Source organism: Silurus aristotelis, assembly GCF_946808225.1.
Source record: "Silurus aristotelis genome assembly, chromosome: 4".
Classification (NCBI taxonomy): domain Eukaryota; kingdom Metazoa; phylum Chordata; class Actinopteri; order Siluriformes; family Siluridae; genus Silurus; species Silurus aristotelis.
Window position 1 is genome coordinate 4,597,438 of NC_139577.1, and position 13,688 is coordinate 4,611,125.

A 13,688-nucleotide genomic window follows, 5' to 3' on the forward strand; every position below is an offset into this window, starting at 1 on the left:
GATAAAATGTAAAAGAAAGCAATTGACTAGCGGGTAATGAGTCATTACATGAGTCAGGTGTCACTCTGATAACTCTCATGATCTGTTTACTACTTTGCAGTAGGGGTTTAACGGTACACAAAATTCCCGGTTCGGTACGTACCTCGGTTTTTAAAATCACGGTTCGCTTCAATTTCGGTCCAGATAGAAGGAAGAATTGTGAAACATAAAATTGCTTGTGTGTGTGTTTTTTTTATTTTTTTTATTAACTCAGTTTTTTATTACAAGCAGACATTTTATTAACATTTGTGAACAACAGTTTACATTTTTAAAACTATTTAAAACAAAATGTCTGCTTGGTTAAAAAATATATGTTATAAAATTATATTATAAATATTTTATACAAATATAATAGAAATTTTTTTTTTATAATATTGATTCAATTGAACAATCAATTAAATAGATAAAAATGAAATAAAGTAAAGGGAAAAATGTAATTCAATATTTTACATTTGCTAGACCCCATTTGGGTAATACAAAAGTGTATGTAAGTGAGTGTGTGTGTGTGTGTGTGTGTGTGTCTTTATTCCCTCTATTTATTTACTGCCTCGATATGCAGGATTTTCAGGATTTTCTTCTTTCAAGAAAAATTCTTGAACCTGCACATAAAGAAGCCATATTGCTCGCATTAGCCGCTAGCTTCTTCCTAGTTAGCGGCTAATGCTAGCTCTATGGATTCTTTAGCATTTTCATGCATGTGCAAAAATAAATCTTATTTTTGGTATGGAGTGAGTAGCCACAGTGACACTGCGCTCTCTCTAGTTTCTTTTTATACTCCTGGCATCTTTGTGTATATTTTAAAATGTAATCATAAAAAAAACGCATTCAAAGTGCGAGACTAAATAAACTTGCGATATGCCACGTAATACGTTCCTAAGGGAACTCAGAGTGTATTATTAAATAATATAACAATAACTGTAATATTAGATAGATTGGATAATCTATCGGTTTATCGATTGGTGCTTAGACTCTGGTGCTTAAACTCTAAATTTGGTGCTTAAATTCTGTTGAGAGAGAAAGAGAGGTTTTTTTTGGAAGGTGCAGAAACAGCCCTAAGGCCTGAGAGATGGTGGGACCAGTCAAGCAGTGATTGAAGCATGGTAAAGTGTGGGATGAGAGAAGTGCTGTGAGGGAGAGGGTTGCTGGTGCATTTTTGACTTTGTAGCCGAGCATCAGTTTTTCGAATCTGATGCAGGCAGCTTCAGGGAAGCCAGTGGAAGGAATATAGCAGTTGGGTAGTATGGGAGAACCTAGAAAAGGTCAAAACAAGTCATGCAGCTAAATGTCTTTCCAATTGTTGTTCATAGAGTTTACGAGATTTTTACATTGATGCAAATCACCTGGGATGAACAGCAATTCCTCCCTGACACATTTGAAATGTCAGTTCTTTGGAATGCAACCAAGTCTTACAGACCTAGACACACAAAATACCTTTTAAAATCATACTGAAGTTAAATTGTGGCCTTATTATATTCATTCAATGACTATATTATATCTTATTTTCAATAAGATGTAGAGATAAGATATACCTTTATTCGTCCCACAGTGGGGAAATTTCTAAATATATATTATAAACTGCATAACACCTCAGAGGCTCTGAGAAACCACTTTGTCCTCACAGAGTAGCTTGTTATAAGTCCTTGTATACGGATGAAAAGATTACGTTTAAATAAATAGATAAAAATAGCAATAACATCACACCACCCCCACAATGATAATTTTACTAATAGATGCATACCAAGTTGTTAGATTTTTTACTCAATTACTCGATTACACCTGAAACTTGCTGACTCTAAAACATGGGATAGTGTAAGTCTCAATAATCTGCCAGATTCAGTGACCCACAGTCAAGCTGAAACTTTAGAATGTGGATATAACCTTTCATTAAACTGCAGAATCCATATTGTGAATTGCGTAACCCCACTGCAAGCGTACTGCGACATCCAACAGTCACATTTGTTCTTCACATTCAGCATGTGTTATGCAGAAGAAAACGATCACCTTGTGAATAGTTGCGCTTTTGATGCTGTAATGGAAAAAAAAGAAGCATAATTCAATAATATTCCATAGAGGACTGTAACAGACAGACCAGAGGACCTTGAATTCTTTCACAGTATTGTAAAAAAGCTCTGGGCTGCACTTGTCACCGCTGTCCATGACACCCAAGCAATGGGCCTGCCAAAATGAGCCCATGCCATTGGTGAGGTAGACAATGTGAATACCGAAGTGGAATGAGTTTAAACTCGGGGCAAGGTCGCTCTCATCTGCCGTTTGCCGACTTCATATTGAAGTCAAATGACTCCTAAAGGCTATCGAATGAGTTATAGAGTAACATGTTTGGACCAGGAATCTGGAACGGTGATTCATAATATGAAACGTACCGTTTTTACTAAAGTGACACATGATGTATTGCGTTTATTTTAAAAGAATGACCTGTGCTGATCCAAACACAGAGAAAATTAAAGTGTGCAGTAGATGGCGATTCGTCCTGAAGTCGAGGGATAAAAAAGTTATATTTAATGCAACACATTGAAGAAGGAATGCAGTGGCTCTATATTTGGGTGATTCCAAAAGTAGGTTGCCAAAGCAGCTTTTTGCCATTCAGAGCCCACTATACATCTTTAAATATCATTATGAATCCTGTAAATATCGCTCTTAAATATAAACGTTTACTGCTAAAAAATATCGGAATATTACATGTCGCTTTTGAACAGGAATATGCATATTGTTACAGCAGCTAAATGGCACCCCGAATGCGGAATGGACATAAGGGACACTTCGTTCTTGTGCTGCTATTTAAGAAAATCAAGTCAGTCTTTATGTCAGGCAAATAAATGCAATCTGGCTATGCATTACCTGTTGTTCTCACTAGAAATATGGCTCGGAACAATGTCTGTCTCGCTGGCTGTCAAATAGTGTTCCTTTAAAGGAGCAAAGCTCTACAGCGGCCTTATCACTTCAGGCCGTCTGGCTCCAAGTCAAGTCAAGGTCCAGAAGGTGAAATGAGTTTGGCAACCTCGACGGGCAGAACACACATCCTGGCGCTGTTAGAGGGATAAAGAGAGGCAAAATTGACTGCATAAGCAGGACAGATACAGTTTCACTGTCACTTCTCTCTTCATCTCTTTCTCTCTCTGTCAATGCACATTGGTCTTTTAGAGACTTCAAACACTTCACTGGCAATCATTTCTCAATGAGACCCAGAGGAGGGTGGGTTTTATGGTTTGCCAAAACCATCCGGCGCCCACTTTGTCCCACTGTAATCCTGCAACGTTATGCATCATGAGAAGACAAGGAGTGGGACTGGGTTGACCTCCTCTTCATTCAAGACGTTCTCACATCCTCTACATGTCTGGTCTCATCTATTTCTTCTTCTCCTTCTTGTTCTCTCCCAGAGCATCTTTCTTCATCATTTTTCTTTGTGACCAACCCCCAAAGAAAATAGCACTTTGATCTTCTGGGATAGACTGACTACAATTGATACCTTATATCATAAATGAGCCTCTTTTCTGCATCATTAGACGTCATGAAGCAAATGATACGTACACACACATGCAAGTTCAACCACTCAGAACGTTAGCACAATCACAAAACGGTCATCCTCAGACCACCAGTCATCTCTCTTCTCTTTCTGTCATGCTGCAGGACTCTCGCCCACCTCGTTAATGATGGACGATGAGCATCGCTGGCGCTGCAATCAGTGGTGATCTACGTGGTCATGGCCACACACGTGGAGAAATGTTGGGGCATTGTAAATGAACGCTCCTCCTCTCCCTCGGTCCATCTGGTGAAACCAAAACCCATGCCTGGGCAATCATTTTAGGATTAGTTAGAGGGGGAGGGGAGAATCATTATATCCTTAACCTGTGCTAAGAGGCTGGCTTACAGACTACAAAGCACAGCTGAGTGCTGGCTAAATGAAGGACTAACACTGTGTGAACAACACTGTAAGATCTTGAGGAAAAATCACTGAGATATTTTATTACACACGCATTATTACACGTATATATACATATACATTCATATACACAATACATACATGAACACATACACAAACACAGTCAAACAAAGACTTTCCAGTTTATAAAATGAAAGAACAAATTTCAAGGAGTGGAAACTGCAGTTGTTTTTTTAACATACTGCACTGCTACATTTACACACTTATCCCAGCGTTTATCTAATGCCTGGAAAGATTTGGTATAGAAAGATGTGTCAGTACTCCTGAACCATCCTAGGACAGCTTGCTTCACTTCGTCATCAGGAAACCACCACGACGGGGATCGCCACTGACGGCCATCTTTGAAATGTTTACACCATTCAAATGTCTTATTGCGGCTGAGCGTCTCATTACCGTTCTGTATTCGAAGTCTTTTGTAGATATCTGCAGGTTTTATGGCTTCTTTAACAACAAATTTTATCACCGCACGTTCTTCAATGCACGCACTAACATTGTTGTCTGCCAACTTGATTAACGTCTGTGGACTGGTCCGTGACGTGTGCGTAATAGGACACACTAGCCACTTACAACTGCGTGTAGTGTCGCCATGCTAGCATCCATTATTATACTTGTAAAATGAAAAGTCCTTGTTTAACACCTCTTGTGTGTGTCTATATATACAGTATAAATATATACAGTAAATATATACAGTATATATATATAAAAAGAGAATTAGAGATTTTGGAATACCTTTGGATTGGATTAAAAAGTTATACTAACAAAAGTAAACATTAAATCCGTAGTGATGTGGATTAATAGGCTTCAAACTACTATAAATCTAAGAGAGAAAATTGGTTTAAAATATTACAACGTACTTGTGTAAAACACATAATTGTGCGGCCTGACATAATGCTTTGCACTGCAACGGTTATTATTTACTAACAGCATGTCCTAAATTGTGTCATAGTACTTTTAGCGCAAATAAATGCTTATTTTTTTAATTAATAAATTACATCATACTGCTACCGCCTTCTAATTACACCTAATGTGGCTGACGTTTCTGTTTTAATGATTGAAATTCTTTCTCTTTCAATGCAATGAAGACAACAGTGAGATAGTAACAAAACGGATTGGTCAGAAGGTGCTGATTCATTGTCTCTAGCAGCATTGTGAGCATGTTTCTACACTAACAAACTGCAGGGAGCATATAAATGTCTCAGAAAAGACAGTCTAAATATTATATCCAATAAATATCCAACAAACCTACATTGACTACCTTCATGAGCTTCATTCAACGCAATCCTATGCAAGCATCAGTGTGCATGATTCTATGCCAATCCTTGGATTTTTCAGGTATAAGACATGAAAAATGTTATCACTTTAGCGCTCTGTCCTGTGCTGTGACTCATTCAAGCGACATGAAGGTGGACCAAGAGCATCTCCTCTTGTGCTGTAAACAGTCGTCATCATTAGGTGCGCTAAGTGCAGCGTTTATCAGTCGAGATTACGGCCTCTATCAAAAAGAGCAGAATGCCAGACGGGGACGGCTGAAGCTCCGCTACCCAGCTGCAGGATTTCAAAGGAAGGACAGAGACTTCATTAAAAAATCGGGATGCTTCACAAGGCAAATAAATAAATATGATAAACACTGTGCGCCCCACATGAAAGGTAAGTTGTTTAAAAGAAATCTTCAAGAGCCTCCACAGCAGGATAAACACGTTTGCTATAGGGCCGACACGTTTTTAATCCAGATTTCCACAATTGTCTGTATACACATGTGGAGAGGGGGACTACGGGGAGCGGAAAAGTGAGAGACAAAATTGGCGGGGGCATAATGAGCAACGTATTGTGAAATCTTTACCTACAAAGCAGTCTCGCTCCATGCAAATGAGTCTCCAGCTCCTTGTTGATAAAGATCTGTTTGATGGGCCACATGCTGAATATGAAGCGGCTAATTCCCTTATTAGTATTCTACATGGTTGATTGGCAAAGAGTGGAGTGAGACCAGGCTCATAGCACTCATGCTTTCTTGCAAAAAACCCCCAACAAAAAAACTAACAAAAAAACACAACCATTATTGATCTGTTTAATAGTGTCAGCGAGTCAAAAATCACAAATCTCTAGTTGATTGTTTAGGAGGGCTGTTAGCAGGGCAACAGATGCCCTTGGTTTAATTAATAACTCATTACAGAGATGTGATTATATGCTTGAGCTACTAATAGGCACTGTCAGTTTAACGCGCGCAGGAAAAAAGGTGTTTTGACAAAGCCAAGTGAGGAGGACTGAGTGTTGGATGCGTTTGAGTGTCTGTCTGTCTTCCCTGATGTCTTTGTTTGTTTTTGCTTTGCCATTGTGTTGATCCTCAATCCCTCTTTTGACAGATTCTGGAATAAAACTACAAATTCATGCGCGACAAAGACAGCAGCTGCGATTAACCATTAGACCTGGTGCATACGCTCAATCTGATTTCGACTGCTGTTGTTTCCAAAGAAATGCAGACCTGAAATCTTCTTGCATTAAAATGCTGAAAGCAAAATTAATAGTCCCCACCTCTACAATAGAAAACAGGCAAATAGGTCAAACAATTGAATGTAGGATGACTGAAGTTGCTTTGAATCTTTCGCTCTCATCTGAACAGTATTTTTCCAGCTGGAAAGAAGCACTGATGTGCCATGCTCATGTTCTAGTGATGGAGATTCATTCAAGTTAAATAATATCAATCAAAGAACACAGTAGACACCTGACCATCACACTCAGAGCCCATAACTGTTGGACAAATTAGATAAATGTCCTGATAAGCTGTAGCATCATTATGAAACAGGATTGTTAAGTATGACTTTTGGAAGTCATTTTAGGGTAATAAAAATGAACAACACATGATGATGAATGTTTGTTCCAGCAGCAGATGCCCATCAAATCTTTTTTGCTGTGCACAATCACGTGACATTTCTCATTTAAGATTTAAGTCTTGTAAATGGACTATTCTGAAAATCACCCGTATTATAGATATATAAATGTTTTGCTGTTTATGTATATTTCTACTCCCCTGGACGCTTCAAGTTTGCAGGACTTTTCTATAGTCCTCTTTTGGCAGTTTTGTCATTGTGCTGCTTTGCCCGTGTGCACCTGAGATGTGTATGATGCGTCTTATATGCAAGCGTACACTGACCTCGGCATAGAAGCAGTACAAGAGCAGTGATTACAGGGCCAGTTTAATGTCAAGCATATTTCATCCAAAGTGTAAAGTCAGTGAGTTGCTTGGCTTGGCAGTCACTGTTATTGTTATTATCTCTATTCCTTAATGGCCACTAAAGCGGAAAAAACGAATCCGCACTTTGGGCAGAAATATGAGTCTCTCTCTCTCTCTTTCTCTCTCTTTTGTCTGCTAAAGCTGGCCCATTTGCTTGCACTGTTATGGAGTTAAGGATTCAAACTCTCTCTCTCTCTCTCTCTCTCTCTCTCTCTCTCTCTCTCTCTCTCTTACACACACACACACACACACACACACACACACACACACACACACACACACACATATATATATATGCTTCCCCTCCCTCCGTTTTATTCTCTCTGACAGGATTAGCTGCTCTGCAGTGTTAAAAATACATTAAGTGGACCTTTGCAGGGCACTTATTATGCTCGATTATGCAGCTGGAATGGGGAAGGTAGGCCGTGTTTGTAGTTAAATAACTTCTCAGATGCCTTTTTCCTTTCTTTTTTTTCTTCTCTTCCCTCCGCTCCTCCTCCTTCTCAGCCACCTCCTCCTCTTTTTTCCTCCTTCTTCCTCACTTTCTTTCTTTTTTTTTTGGGCGACCATCTTCAAAGACTAAAGGGGTCACCGGCTCTGTCCCAGGGCTAAGATTGATTTCTACCCGCCCTGCCTTTGTTCCTGTAGTTTTTTAAAGCAGACAGGTCCTGCTAAATTAGTTTGCCTGTGTTATTAATGGGAGGGCCAATTAAAATCCCATAAAGTGGTGGGCGAGGCAAAACAACAGCTACAGAACTTCCTGGGTCGCTTGCATGGTCACCAGGAAAAAATATCATCTCGGTTCAAATACACACAGGATTAGATTCCCGACTTGGTGCTGTGCCAGGTTATAGGTATGACTCAAATGGAGGCGAATTATGAGCTGTCTATCTCTCAGCCTCCCACTGTGCCTGATTAGCACACGTCATGCTGCAAGGCATTCTGGGATGTACATGGGTCAGGTCAAAATGTAACACATCTTCATCAGCCCCCCTTCTCTGACTACCATCATGATGTTTAGACAGCTGTGAGCGAACGGGTTTGAGAGGGTTTCGACTTAAAACAAGAGGACGATTCAGTCAGCTTTGCAGCCTCAAAACTTTCCAGGAAGTCGAGTGCATGATGAGTGTGTGAATGTGAGTGTGAGAGGATGAGGTTATGGAGAGACGGGGGTGGGTGAGAGAAAGTGTACATTGTAATGGAGTGAAAGAGGATAAGCGGTGCTGAGATTTAGGTGCTTTAGGTGTTGAGACTGAGGTTGGGCTTGTGTGTGTGTGTGTGTGTCACTGTTATTTATGCATCATTAAAGTGCATTACAGATGAGCTTATAAACGACAGCATTTTAATTATTATGATAGAAGAAAAATGGAAGCTAAGTCACCAAAATGAATTTGAAATACATCTCATTTAAAATGTATAGACAAGCCATGAATTATTGATCGCAGGATGATATACGGGCAGGAATCAAAATGAGTGTAAACAAAGATTCAATTTTTACTATTTACCATTACTGATACGGACAGCAGTGATTTGCGACTTATTTACTGCTGCAAAACTTTGTCACATTATTATCCAATTAGGCAGATCTTTTATAATTGTGGTTGTTAGAAATTCAGAGGCAGCACAAATTCACTGGTCGTAGAAGTTTACTGCTTGTGCAGTCATCGATTCTCCTTTTAATGTTTTAACTGTTCATTTGAAGAAAAAAATATAAATATAAATCTTAGAAGCTGTGTTGGAACTGCTTTGGTAAATACTGGGTTGAAACAGTAACTGCAACATCACACAACCCAACTAATAATTATTTTTTTCTATGATGGTATTAACGTTTAAAAGTATTAAACGAAAAGCTTTACTATCTCAACTGCACAGATACCCGATTTTGCCCTTCCACATCTGGTTGCGAAGTCCAGGGTCCACCTTCCTGCCCCCCGATTAAAAATGTACCACTGGTTACCATTTAACACCTGTTTGGCCTAATTTCCATTCGGGGGGACGCGATGGATTTCAAATCATTTATCACTTCCTAAAGTGCTTCCACATGCGTGTTCTCCTCTTCCCTGCCTCCGGCCAACCTTTTCCAAATGTATTAAAATTCAGTTGGGCCCAAAGAAGTTCAGACACTGATGTTTCATTGTGGTGATGTCTGGTAATTATTAGGCCAAATTATGGGTCCCCCCGTTTGTGACTTGACATGCCGGACCCCATGTTAAAGGAATGGTTGTGAGGTGGGGAAAGGGCTTGCTGGCTCTCTGGGTGTTTTAAATGAGCTTTTCTCAACAGGGGTGTCAGTCATGGGCCTCAACAAATCGCCACTGTGGACACCTCAGAGCTTTGGGATCACAAAAGTCCCACTGAGGCCTGGAGTGGAAGCAATACTGGTCAAATCACTGTCACAGGTGCTGCAGTGAGAATCAGAGCCCTGTGCTGGATGTGTTTCAGTACTGTCATGGCAAAGTCTCTCATATAATCATTTTTGTACACTTTTGTTGTGAATAAAAATGATTCCGAATAGCTTCTTGAATTTAAAACATAGAAAACAAAGTAATGCTTAAATGTCCAGTGTGGTATAAAATTGCAGGTAACATCTACAAGAACATGTGCGCATGGAAATAAAAAAACAACCCCAAACACTTAACTCTTATAAAGCGGCGAAATTATAAGTCAAGCAGAACTACGCTCTAAACCTAATTAAAACTTAGAAACCCTACATTTGTTGTTTACTAGATTTTAAACAGGTTTTTAACATATTTGCTTTCTTGCAAAAAATAAATAAAATAAATGTGGAAAAAAAAAAAGCAATTGTTTGAAACTGTACTGTAACTGTTCTTAATTAAAGCCTGGCTGTGGAAATGTGCGCTAATCAGATACGCTTAATAACAAAGTCCACAAAATTGCTAATTAGAATTTCATTAAAAGGTACCGCTTTATCGTCAAAGGAAATCGTAACCTTTAAAAATGCTTTCAGGAAAGCACGCTGGCTCTTTAACTGGGCAGAAAAAAGGCAAGGAATTTGTGCTGTTTGATGCGATATCTCATTTAGGATTCGAGCTAAAATGAGGCGTTTAAATTCGCCATTGTTTTGAACATAATTTATCAGACTAATTAACAGCAGTTATAGCTTGGGTTGGCCGTTTGACTGAAAGCTGCTTCACACAACCTCCTGCTCTACACAAAAAGTTCTCCTTTTCCCTCATTATAAAAAAAACAAAAAACAAAAAACAAAAAAAACCCAGACAAGGTTTGTTTGATTGCCTGTTATATTACAGCATTATCTTATTGACAAGATGACCCTAGATGCACCACTGGTAGACCTTAAGCGTTATGCATGCCACCAAGCCTTGTACATAATATGTTTGATTAGTACTAAATGAGATCATTGCAATTAAACAAATGTGTAGTTTGGTTTGGCCAGTTTTGGTTTGAAAATCACATGACTCATTGATTGAATATTGTATATTTATAATTTTTATTGGCATGAGCATGAATAATTTATATAATAAATTAGAGGTTCTGGGAGTAAATACTGTTTTATTATACCACAGCACTGCTGAATTCTTCCTTTTTGATTGGTCAGATGGTGTCCATTTATTTTCTATAAAGGCAGCTCAGACTGTAGTTCTGTCTTTACTCTAGTGCTTTACCATTTCTATAGCAACAGCTAATGTATATGGTCTTGTATGGCTGATATGTTAAGAATTGTTAATTGTTTAAGTGAGGGAATATTTTCGAACACAAACAAATGATGCTGCATGGAAAAAACTTTGAGGTATTAAGAGTGACTCTGTTTCATGTCAGGATGCTTCACACCACCATTTGATTATTTTCCCAAACCAGCACTTATCCAAGTGTTTTATTCCTTATTGCAATGGAACACTGGTGTAACTGGCACTTTATATGAAGTCTTATTGCAGGTTCAGACCAAATGAAGCAGTGGGTTTAATCTACAGCAGCTCCTATTAGTCAGAATCAACCTAAATGTGTGTAATCAGATTTATTACTTTGTCAGCAACAGATCTGTCACTATTTACACACTATTTATTTCTGTTCTGCCAGTGCTGATGATTTTCCGTTTCATTTAACGCCCGGATGGTTCGAACACATTGTGCTGTGTCTCACAAAAAATAAATCTGATATTGTCTGAGTAAATGCTTGTGTACACTGTGTTCAGTCAGTATGAACAATATGAACGTTTAAATAATGAATAATGGTGTAATCTTGACATCAAAAAGAAAAAAAGATTAAATAGAAAACAGGTTTTGGTTGTGGACTTTAGACTTGGATGTCATATTGACAGATTTACCAAAAACAAAATGTTCCTTTGCTAAGAGAGAAATGATGAAGAAACAAATGATCTATGTGCATGGGTGTTAAACCATTTTGATGAAAACAATATCTGTGTTGGAAGCCGGCTGAAAAAAAACCAAACATATCTCTCAGGATCAAATAGACGTGCTCATGGACAGAAACCGGACGAAAAGAAAAGTTTGAGACGTGACCTCGTGAAAGGGCAACGCACATGAGCGCAGCGCTAAAACGAGAAATATGGCGGGCTCAATAATGAGAGCTCCCAATGCAGCCTGCTATCATGTTCATTAACACAGGCTGTAACGAGGCAGCAAGTGGTTGTTTGGGGCCGGCGGGGGGGCGTCAACACATGCCGCACATCAACCGTCCACTACAATTCAAGGCCCCCATTAAGTTAATTACCACTATCTCACGCAGCAAGGCACGCTGGGAAAGCAGCCATTTGATTTGCCCTGTGGGCATCTTAACCGTCTTAGCCTCAGAAATGCTGATCACTTTTCTTACAGTATAAGAAATAAGCACTGGATAAATGAGCACTGGATTCATTTAAATGACAAAATCTTGTAAAATAAATGAAAAGGTGTGAAAAAATTTTGAAATTTGCAATTTACATCGAGATACATTTTAATCTCCATATTCTGTCATTACAGAAATACAAGAAATTGATCACTGCTCTCAGATTTATTACACTGGCTGTTAAATAATTTATGATTGAAAGTGTTTTTGTTCTTTTTGTATACTCAGTGAGTAAGAAAATGCATAAAGTGCACGATTTGGAAAAAAACGTGGCCTTTTGAACCAAGCGAATCACATCAAGAAAAAAAGACTAATGAGACAGTTTAATGAATCTTATTAACGCACTGCTGCCCTGAAGATTAGGGGAAATGGAGGAGGTCAGGATTATTAGATTTACTGCTACAAATCCAGGTTCACTGATTTCAAAATGCACTGCAGGAAAAGTTGCTATTATTTCTATTCACTTACTAAACAAAAACTCAGGCTATGATTGGATTTTATGCTCCAAGTTAGCACTGATTAATGTATAGACAATGCAACTAAGCAGCTTTAAGGGAAGGATGATGCAAATTCAGATCTCCAGCAAGCCAGAGGCAGCGATGGTGAGAAAACCCAGCTGAGGTATCATAAATGTACAGGTGTGGAAAAGCAAAGACACGCAGTACTGAATGTATTAAAAAGACGTTTGGCATCGTTTAGGCGTCCATCAGTGAACAATTCACTGAACAGCACACTTTAACAATGAATGGACATTTGGTGTCACCCAGATGAGGATGAGTTCCCTTCAGAATCTGGATCCTCTCAAGGTTTCTTTCTCATACCATCTCAAGGAGTCTTGCCTTGCCACTGTTTCCACGGTCTCGCTCATTAAGGATAAACTAATAGGCATTTAACTTATAAGTAAAAATTGTATAACCTACTTGTCTCTGTGAGGCTGTTTCGCAAGTTAGTTTAAGGCCAGGCATAACATTATGACCACCTACAGTAATATTGTTCCCCCTTTGCTGTCAAAACAGTTCTAACCCTTCAAACATTAACAAAATTAACTTCCTCAGCATTGTGAGCTACAGAAGCTCGTCCGTTGGATCGGATCACGTGCATCAATGAGCCATGGCCACCCATGACCCTACATTGGACCACTTTTGATAGATACTGATCACTGCAGACCAGGAAGAGCACACAAGAGCTGCAGGTTTGGAGATGGCTAGACTGACTGGGTTTAGAGCATCACAATTTGGACCTCGTCAAACTCGCTTACATCCTCACGCTTGTACATTTTTCCTGCTTCTAACACACCAACTCTGAGGACAAAATGTTCACTTGTTGCATAGTATACATAGCTTAATATTACAGCTACAAGGAAGGGACTAGCGTTTTTTTTTTGGTGATCGACTGAGCAAATTCTGTCCAATCGCATTCAACATCGATTCGCAAACACACAGACTTTTGAAATATAGAATTTTCCCAGTCTGTTGCAGATTTGTCTAAAATGCCAAGCTCGTGTAGAACCGGTGATATTCAATTTAGCCCCCCCGCATCTGTAATAGCCCTTATCGGAGTCTACATCCCGGTAGACAGCAAAGAACTCCAGCACTAGCCTAATACCACGTGTATCATTTTAGAAAACGAAAGATTACA

At 39.0% G+C, this 13,688-nt stretch overlaps 1 long non-coding RNA gene across 3 annotated transcripts in view; it reads right to left on the reverse strand.

The window, feature by feature from the left end:
- Positions 1–1,094: 1,094 nt before the first annotated feature.
- Positions 1,095–13,688, reverse strand: part of LOC310725546 — a 65,890-nt gene continuing 53,296 nt past the window's right edge. The window contains exons 3-5 of one of the 3 annotated variants that reach the window (XR_014533401.1): positions 3,698–3,845; positions 1,380–1,453; positions 1,095–1,289 (exon numbers count right to left, since the gene is read on the reverse strand). This is a non-coding gene — a long non-coding RNA (uncharacterized lncRNA). Of the gene's footprint in view, positions 1,290–1,379; positions 1,454–2,803; positions 3,084–3,697; positions 3,846–5,023; positions 5,543–13,688 lie in introns of those variants that run through there. The other 2 variants (XR_014533402.1, XR_014533403.1) reach the window with 2 other exon arrangements.